Source organism: Colias croceus, chromosome 10, assembly GCF_905220415.1.
Source record: "Colias croceus chromosome 10, ilColCroc2.1".
Classification (NCBI taxonomy): Eukaryota; Metazoa; Arthropoda; class Insecta; order Lepidoptera; family Pieridae; genus Colias; species Colias croceus.
In genome coordinates, this window is record NC_059546.1 from 6,682,328 (window position 1) to 6,692,570 (window position 10,243).

Genomic DNA, 10,243 nt, shown 5'->3' on the forward strand with positions numbered 1-10,243 from the left:
AATATAATGCCAATACAAAATCTATACTGCACGCACAGACGTTGAGGTGCTTCTTCAGAATGTGATCATGTAATATAGTATCATTTATAATAATAATCATTTATAAAAAATTGGAGCTACAATTAATTTTAGGAGAATCACGCTGCCAACTATTTCAGATTAGATACTAGTTCCATTTCACTAAGAATGAAGACATCGCTTGATTAATTTACAGCATTAATTATAAGTCATCTCCGAAACAGTTAATTCGCAACAGCGACAATCTCTACAAAATCTTTGTTCACTTCAATCAATATCTTGCAACAAAGTAATACATTTTTACACTCCTTTCCCGTAGCGAACATAAGAGCTTCATACTCGGTGCACTTCGAACATTAATTGACTTAATTTACCATGTCCAGGCAAGAGGCAATGAAAACCGAAGTAGGTCCATAACAGTGCAGTTATTTCTATCGGGGGTTAGCACTTGGCTTAGATGGGTTCTCCTTGTACGTAAAGTGAACGACCATGTTAGCAGAACTTTATTTTTATTACTCTAGAGTTTTGCAGCGAAATTATAAAGATTTTTCAATACAGCTAATTGGTTAGAGATGACGTGGGAAGAATGAAAACGGGAGCGCGCTTCTGAGTGACTCATTTATTGGTTCCGGTTTTAAATTCCTGATTTTTTTGTCATTTGACATATTATGTACACGTGCTAAGTTTCCACAAATATGTGTTATCCATTTGTAATAATTATTTAAAATATATAAGGTAAGAAGAAGACAGGGGATTTTTTCACACAGTACTTGACGAAATATACAATGTGTTAATATAAAGTGAGGTTTTACATTTTATGCTTATCTCTTTACTTTAGCCTTAAATGAATCGTAAAATATTCCTTAACCAAGTGTCTTACCTTAAATAAGTCAAATAGAGATATTGCGTCGGACAATGACCTCTAGAGCATTGTTTGTCTATTTTCAAAAGAAACTAGAATCCGTCTTTGACAAGCCAAATTAATAAACGTCTAGCACCGTTTAAAGAAAAACAAACATTCGAACTTAATATTAATGCACGTTTTTAAGGATAATTAACCTGTTCCATTTAATATGATATAGCCGCATGTGTTCGAATAATTTATGCGCTTCTTTCAGTAATGAAAACACGTTTCACCGGTCGATGGTTTGCATTTCTCCGAATGAGTATAATTAATTATGACCGTTGCTCTAAGTCGAGTGCCCCGATCTTTTGTTTTTACTCCATTTCTAGAACAATGCGAGGCGACTTTTATCTCGAAGCCAACAAACGACGTTGTATCTTCTTTTTGTTACCGCGCGCCCCGCCTTGTTTCTCCGCAATTTTATCGCCAATTTACAAAGACTATTCCGAAACTTCCAGTTCAAATTTTTAGCGGAGAAATATTTCATCCGTGCGCGAACGTTAAAATAACTTCGGTACAGTGTAAACCGCCCAACTTATATTGAATTCCTGTCGTGTCGGGCCCAAGTTTAAATAAAACTGTACAGTACGAAGATATAAAGTGATGAGTTGCATTGTTTGAAGCCGCTTTCAACACGGATTGACTCATGACTCTATGTTGTTTTTATTAGAACTTTATTTATAGTTGTGCCCTAATGGAAAGATCAAACGCACGGTGCAGTTAATTTTAATGTCTCTGTGTAAACGGCATGAGGCCGTTAGATATAATTAGAAGGATCAGTGAAGCCTCGCTTTGCATAGCGTTCACCGCCATTTCGCCGGCTAGATATTTTGATCTCCTTGGCATTTATTATGTCACTGGCAATAAAACTATGATTACATTTTGCTATATGTATAGCTGGAAGATTTTCTCATATAAAGGAAAGTTTTAATGAATACGAGCAAATAAACAAGTACCTAGTATTTATTTTATTATAAGAACAGATTAAATATCTTTCTTTTATTTCATTGATTATTATAAAAATATTTTATTCAATTCATAAATTATATAAACCAAAAATGACCAACCAGTCTTATATTTTATAGCTCAGCTTATTGGCGTATTGTCATTGTCATGTCAGTAAACAAAGCATAGCGAATTACCTGACGCATAAATATTTGCTCTCCTTAACCGCTGCACCTACTGAACACCCACATTCTTCAGAACACATAAAGTACGGCCAACTGGTACCGTCAGCATACTGCAGAGCTAAATCGAAACTTATTAGGGGGAAATAGGATTCTACGGCGCCTCGCGAAATACGAGTCATCAGAGGAGCTCTCATCAACTTTAACGAGCCATTACTAGTGCGCCTCGACTGGGGGAACCTCGTAATTTTCGAACTCACCTAACATATAATTATTTTGGAAAGGGCGTCAATAGCGTAACCGCTGAATTTGTATGCGTCTGCTGTACTTTGAATTTTAATTAAAAGTAACAACATAGATCTTGTTTGCATATCATTCTACATATTCATAAGGATGAATTTATGGTGATAAAACGTCGAACTGTTTGCTTAGTTTAGCTTAAATTTCGTGATCAATTTTAATCGAACTGGTTGTTTTAGTTTGCTTTATTATACATAAGAATTAAGATTTGCCCTTTATACCTTGAAAACCTACATTCTTACTAATCGACTTAAACGTGTTTTGGGTTTGGATATAGTTATGAGGGTGAGGCTAGAGTGTAGTAAAAGCTAAGCTTTTTTACCGGTGAAACAGCTTATTACCAAGAAAATTTCCTTTGACTACGCGGTCGATGCAGCGGATGAAAAACTAATAGATTATATTTTACCTACCTATTTTACAAATAATGTTTAAATTTAATCGTGAGACAAAAAGGATCACCAAAATCCATTTTTATTTATAACACACAATTCATAACACAACACGCGCACATCGTCATGAGCCATGAGCTTGAGCATGGACACCAATGAATTATTATAAAGTGTCCGCTGAAAAGCAACAAGTTCTGAAATAATTCACAGTCGATTCGAGGCGACCGTGGGCGATGTCTCAGTGCCGACAGCTCTTGTCCTGACTACTGGTTATTTGTAAAGCGTATCACGTCAGATTCGCTCGCTACCTCTGAATGCTTTGATGTTGTTCTCGTTGCGAAGTGGAATATTTTCAGGAACTCTTTAATTAGACGAGGTGTTTTTGGTTGGACAATTAAAGCTTTGTCTGTATAATATATTGGTGATTCAAAATCAATTGCTTATTTGGAACGAACAAATATATAACGTACATTAACGATGTCACCCATAAAAGCTCCATTTTAGCTAATCTGATAAGCTATTCACAAAAAAAAAGAGTTCGTATTTTTCTATCGATATGAAAAATAGCAACAATTTACCTGTATTTTTATTTCTTATTCTTGCATTTTACATTAATTATTCATTAATTGCCATTATCATAATACATAATGGCCTAACTAACATTGATCTGTTATCAGAATGTATGTCACTGTTACTTAGCTAAGTAATAATAATTTATATCGTTAGATAACAATCTCTCAAGATTATAGAAAATCTAAAATTTGTGCTTTGTAACATGTTATGTTTATTTATAACAATTTAATGCATTATTTAACTTCATAATATTAACACTGATAGAAATCAAATCTAATTTATACCTGTTTATTAGAGGTTATTGTTAACGAGCATTCATATACAAAGATGTCTGATATACTTTTACCTTTCTGTGAAAATAGAAAATAAAATCCTGACACGTTTGACACTGATATCTGAATGATATTCCATAATATAGGCCCATAATCAAAACCCGTGTCTTTTTACGCTCCAAATAATCCAGAAGATCTGGATCGAGTATAGTTCGCGGGAACTCGGAACACCAACGTAGTCGCAGATAACGTAACCAAACCTCGGTCAAATAAGCGCCACAAAGAATTATCAAAATTCTCTTGAATGTTGAGTAATTTATTTCAGCAAAATGTTGTTACTGATAATAGGACGTCGTAAACTGCGTCGTGTGGGCGTCACATAGATAACAGGCTACAACGATATCTCTTAAAGCAGTAATTTGTTACTGTACCTCCTCAATATTGCTGATAAAACAAGAGTTATTCTCATTGGATACAAAAAAATGGGAGATAATATAAGCATGTGGTTATTTATAACGTTAGCTTTCAGCCGCTCGGAACGTTTTATATGATTACGAATAAAGTATTGTTAAGTTATTGTACAATGTACAATTTATACAGTTAAGTTCGTATCTATGAATGTACAATATAATTTAGAATTAAAGTATGTATGTAATACACTTTATAACAAATAAAATAAACTGAGTACCTAGGAAACCTAAAGTAATCCTAAACCTGTTTATTTATCATAGGTAGGTACGTATATTCACCGTACAAAAAAATATTAGAGCATACATTTTTCTTACTTCAATGGAAATTTATTGACATAGACATTGACTCTAATTGAGTAACATAACATCATCGATACTCTTAGTAAATTTTCCTTTATTTCAAACATTTAAATATTTAATGTTAACTATGAAGTAGCTAGGTACTAATTTCGTACCAAACACTCTTGAGTTACCAGACCACTTTAAAAAGTTTGCATATTTAAACAGGCACGCTATAAACAGGAGTCGTCTGTCTTAAGCTTAATGAGTAGTTCAGTAAGAACTCCTTAGACATTAAATAGACCCTATCATTCTGGGAATTCTGAAAACTATTTATAAGCTTTGTTATTGCTCCCTTAAGTACTAAAGATACCGGTTACATAGTAACAATATTATTACCGCTGCTAAATGTGACATGCAAAGGAATAAAACCTCATTATTATGGCTATAATCGTTTAGTTAATTAATACTTAGGTATTTTCATTATAAATAAGAATTAACTACTTTAAAATAAATTACAGCAATAACCGTGTTTTGATTTTATAATTATTGCTTGTTCAGTACATTTTAAAGAGTAATATAAAAACAGTTATTTTTATTGGCTTGATATTGGTTGTGCTAATTACAAACCTTTAATTAAGTATCTACGTAATGGCAAAGCAATATATTAATAATATAATTAAGCGAACAAAGTGCTGTTAACGCTTACTTAGCTTTTATCCTCGGTTTTGATTTTAATCAACAATAACAACAGGAAAATAATGTCTATGAAAAGTTTTCATTGAAAATAAAAGGCGCATTGTACTATTGCGCATTGTATACATGCTATTTTGTACCATCGATCCTCACTTCAAACCCATTGATTATGTTGCAAAATTCATACGTTAGCTAACACAGTTGTAGAATTTTATAGACCAATGATTTATACCTCGCTTCGCAATAACATCTTGATGTTTCAAAATTTTATACTATGTAGTGTAAAATAAATCATATTTTATATTACCGTAGTTATGCTGTCTACTCTAAATGGTCATAAAAGACCAGCCGGAGATAATAACAGGGTTCGATCGCAACACCCATGAGGGCGTTTATTAAAAAGCAATTTCGTGTTTATTCTATCAGTTATGTTATTAAAATTACGGCTTTTTCGATATGAAAATGTAATTCGATAGTATTACTCTATTAAATGCTTATTGAGGTTGATTGTGGTGCATGAAAGTGTTCAACAATTTTAATGTATTAAATAATTTCGTTTAATAATAGTAAATGCGTGTGTGGAGCTGAATCTTTTCAAAGAGAAATTCCATTAAAACTTTATTGATACTTATTTTCTTAATTTACTGTTTTCTTGGTTTTAGCCCACAATATCCTATCCCATACCTACCTTCCTTAAAACAGGGTTATCATTATTACCACCAGCCTGGTCATCAAGCGCTACAAAATGGATAATAATTTAGCCAAACGTTCAACCCTATTCGATGGAGCTTAACCTATCTGGGATGCGCTCGACGAGACAATTTACTTTGATGGTAATACTTATATCGAGTTACGGACAACCCTAGACTGGGCTAGACAACTTCAGTTCATGAGCGAGGCGATTGCTTTATAAATCACTGGAGTACCTTTGTTCTTATTTTTACTGTGTCCACTTTTACCTCAGTATAGTCATAATACATGTAATAGGTTTTTGAAATTATTTTAACTTAGTTGCTTGGCTTTGCGTACGTTTGGGTAGATGGTAGTAATAATTAACTGGAAACTTATAACTACTAGAAAATAATTTGTTTGAAATGCATTGGAAGACTATACTGCTAGAAAAATAATGCGTTTGGAAACTGCAACCAAATTAGGCAGTTTCTATGTACATATTTAAAATGCAATGCAATTACAACCAACTTCACTAAAAGGCACTCTACTAAAAACTTAAAAGTACATTAAAAATGTTGTACTTAGATAATTTATTTCTAAAAATAACAAAACACGAATATACTAAAGATAATAAAGGCACGTGCAATGTTATCCTTAACAAATAACAACTCATTAATAGAAGCACAAATCAGAATTCATATGAATTCCGCCCTCTAGCATTGTAACCGTACCCTTAGAGAAATCCCATGAAGACGAGGGGAAGTGAAGCCTCGTTGATACCTCGAATTTCAGTAATTAAACGCTTCGTCTAATTGCGACCTTCGCCAACCACTCCTTTACACTTCGTTTCACTTTGATTCAGAGCTCTAGGAATTATCACGGAGTCTTTGTTCTAAAACATTTCTGCAATGACAATGTTTCACGGAGATGTATTTTTGAAATGTGTATGTATTTTTATGAATCTCTTGCAAAGTTTCCTGTTAAAATTTTCATGGATTAATGAATTAAAATGATTTTTTTAGATGGATACATATTATATTATCTACTAATGCAATATGTTATAATCTATTAATATAAAACTCAAAGGTGACTGATATAGTGATCTATCAACGCACAGCCAAAACCACTGGACGTATCGGGCTGAAATTTGGCATGCAGGTAGATGTCACAACGTAGGCATCCCCTAAGAAAGGATTTCCCGAAATTCATGCGGGAACGGGAAAAAACGGGGATGCACGTACAAAGTCGTGGGCGGAAGCTAGTTAAAAATATTACGATAATTATAGACATTTTTAATGTAACCCTGTTAACCTGCTGTAACCTGATTCTGCTTTACAATGATCAATTATTATTTTTGATCATTTTGAGAGAATTTCGTGATAAATAGGTAATAATTATATTCATGGTCCCACCGAACATGGATATATCAGCATCATTGTCATAATATTATTTCTACAAACGGGAACTAATTCCGATTTGTGATTTAAATTCCCGGCAAAGGAACTAAAGTTGAATTCGTTTACATAAGAAATGTAAAATCCACGATGGTAGCGTTTATGTAAATTGTTTCCGTTCAGATTACGCCAGGATTTATGTAACAACGTCAACAACAATTAAATACCACCAACAATTCCTCACTTCAAATGATTTACTCATAGTTAAGCTATTCATACGGCGATAAGACAAAACGAAATTGTTTCTCGCTAATCCTTGTTTGATTGCTTGATTTATACGTTCAATCTACGTCAATTAACTCTCTGTAAACACTTTCTGTATCATCGTGTTGACCCTTTTTTCAATTGAAATTAATAAATTAGAATATAGCAGAACGACAACATAAGTAATTAAGTATTCTTGGCTATGTAGGCATTAAGGAAGAAGCTATTCGAAATAATGTAACAAAATCTATCCAATTTATGACCTTATCGAAAACATTCTAACAATTTCTGATTCCATTTACGCTATTATAAGTGTGAAAACCACACAAGTATCACGTTCAATAAATGTTTATAGTGTATGGGTCAGTAATAAATACCAAATATCATCTAATGCGACAGAAAGTGCAGGGCTGCACCCTCCGGGGGAACATTATATAGGTACCTGACTGTTTTATTGACGTATATTAACTTTTCATGTAAGGCTAATGGATTAACGCAGTCTAGGTCGACGGAGAATATGCTAGCAGTTTTAATAAAATATAAGCTCACGGTTTTCTTGCCTGACATCTAATAGACATGAACTTAGCGCATCCATAAAAAAACGCAAGCATTTTAATTCATCGTAATTAAAATAATGGAAAATTAATTGTATTCCGAAAGCAATGTTATTAATTATTTAATGTGTAAAGCTGAATTAATGTATTTTGATTTAAAACAATTACCACATGTCTCTCAACTTTGTTAATTAGCATAAACATATTACTGCAAATGGAAACTGAATTTCGATTTACAACAACGGCAGTTTTAAATACAATTTCATTATAGAATGATTACTTACCTGCAGATACGTAACGTTACATTGACTTAAATATTTATAAAGTATAACGAATAAGAATGGAATATTTTAACCTTAATCCGGTGAATGTTTCGAAGCTCATTAAAGGAGTCTTTGTTAAGTCAAAAGCATTTTGCGCTTTATCGAATAAAATATGTCGAGATAAATCCAATATAAAGTTGCCCGAACAACTCCTGCGCAGCAAAGGAATGGTCGATTTTTATCTGACACCAGTAGCGGTCGCTTGTGAGTTAAAAGCACTTTATCTCTTCATTGTCGCACGAATTCGATATCATGACTTATCAATTAAAAGGGATACCATGGTCATATAACCATTTAGGACACTTAGCGATTAAGATCCATCGTTTCACTTTTAAATACCGTGAAGTAACGGTTCTTTACGGTTATTTTTTTTTTACTAGAAAATTCTGTCCGTTCCGGGTTTAGATTCCGTTGAATATGGAACTACATTAATAGGTACTTCAATATTCCAAGCACAGCTTTGGACCATTTTAAATCATTGTAATATTTGAATAAAAACGTCCCAGTCTTCCTATAAAATAATTATCGCCTTTTAAGAAATCTTCCAGTCTTCTTTTTGCTCTCAATTTCACGTTGCGTTTTTAATGAAGGGACTCGAATAGAATACAATAAACATTGGGTATAAAAGAAACAAATGTCCCCGATTTTAAGTACCAGGAATATTTTCTCGTCTCGACGTCTCGTTAATTTATGCGAGCACCTTTCTTCTGCTAAGAATTTCGACCCTTATAAGACTTGTACCATATTGAGAGGCACAACTAATTCATTGTTCTTCGTTCACGTTTTGTGGGGTTACCAGTATATGGGGATGCGTGACTGCAGACTTGAATGCACTTTAACTATGTCGCTGTGTCTAAATATGACCAGCGAGTTTTTAGCTTGGAGAATTAGTTCCAGTTTGCAGTGGGACTTCTGATAATGATCAAGTAGAAAAATTTACGAGGCAATACTTTTTAGCAGCTTTCAAATACACTAAAGATACAGAGAGAATAAAAGCTAGCTACAAAGTAAATTTAACTTTTTCTGTTGTTTAATGCATCTAGTTATTTGCAAATAGAAGTACATACATTTTCCAATAAATAGGTAAGTGGGATAAACGTAATAAGATATCGTCTTTGCTAGCTCTACTCGAGCAGCGTCTTACGATACGCTTTAGAATGGAAATAAACCAGGAGCTGATAAATATTTGCATGAATTATACTCACAGATTTATATATTCAAGTATTTCCATAGATATATTAATACACAATGAGTGCGCTTGAAATTTATGATTTTATCGGATAACGTGTGTTTTGTATTGTAAATGTACGAAACGTTGTGTCGATCTAAGTTTATTCTCGTTCAAGTAACGTTCTCATAATACAGAATGTTTATAAATAATTCAACGATATTCCTACACAAAGTGACATCAGGGTTTAAACTTTGTTATCTTGTAAAATTATAGTTCACTTAAATATAGCGCAGCACGTTTATACCTATTAGTGTTATACCTTCATATCTATTGATAGAGATAAAGTATGCAATAAATCGATTTATGTTTCAAATTGTTTCCTTAACAGTTTTAAATTTTAATTATTATGGATGCAAAAAGTGAATTCTTAAATTTTTACAAACGGCTCTGCTTAATTATTTTTCAGCTGACAAAGCTCACTGCTTTCCGCAATGTTTCCACTAAAACGCAAAAACCGTACCAAATATAATTTTTCGGTGTATAAAAGTTACATTTATATAATTAATTAATTAATTTTTCACGTACTTACTTGAACGTACATTATACATACGTGTTTTTTCTTCGTTCATGTACAAAAAGAAAAAATTATAAGAAAATTTGAATAAAATAACCAATGTTATGCAATCAAATAGTTTATTCCCGCAATACTTGGTTAATTTGCTTTCATTAGACAAGACCAGATTTACTTGAATATCTCGCAGGACATATTCAATTGTCTTCTATCTCCTTTTGTGGATCAATTATGTACAACAAACGTTAGCGTCGTCGAATAATTAG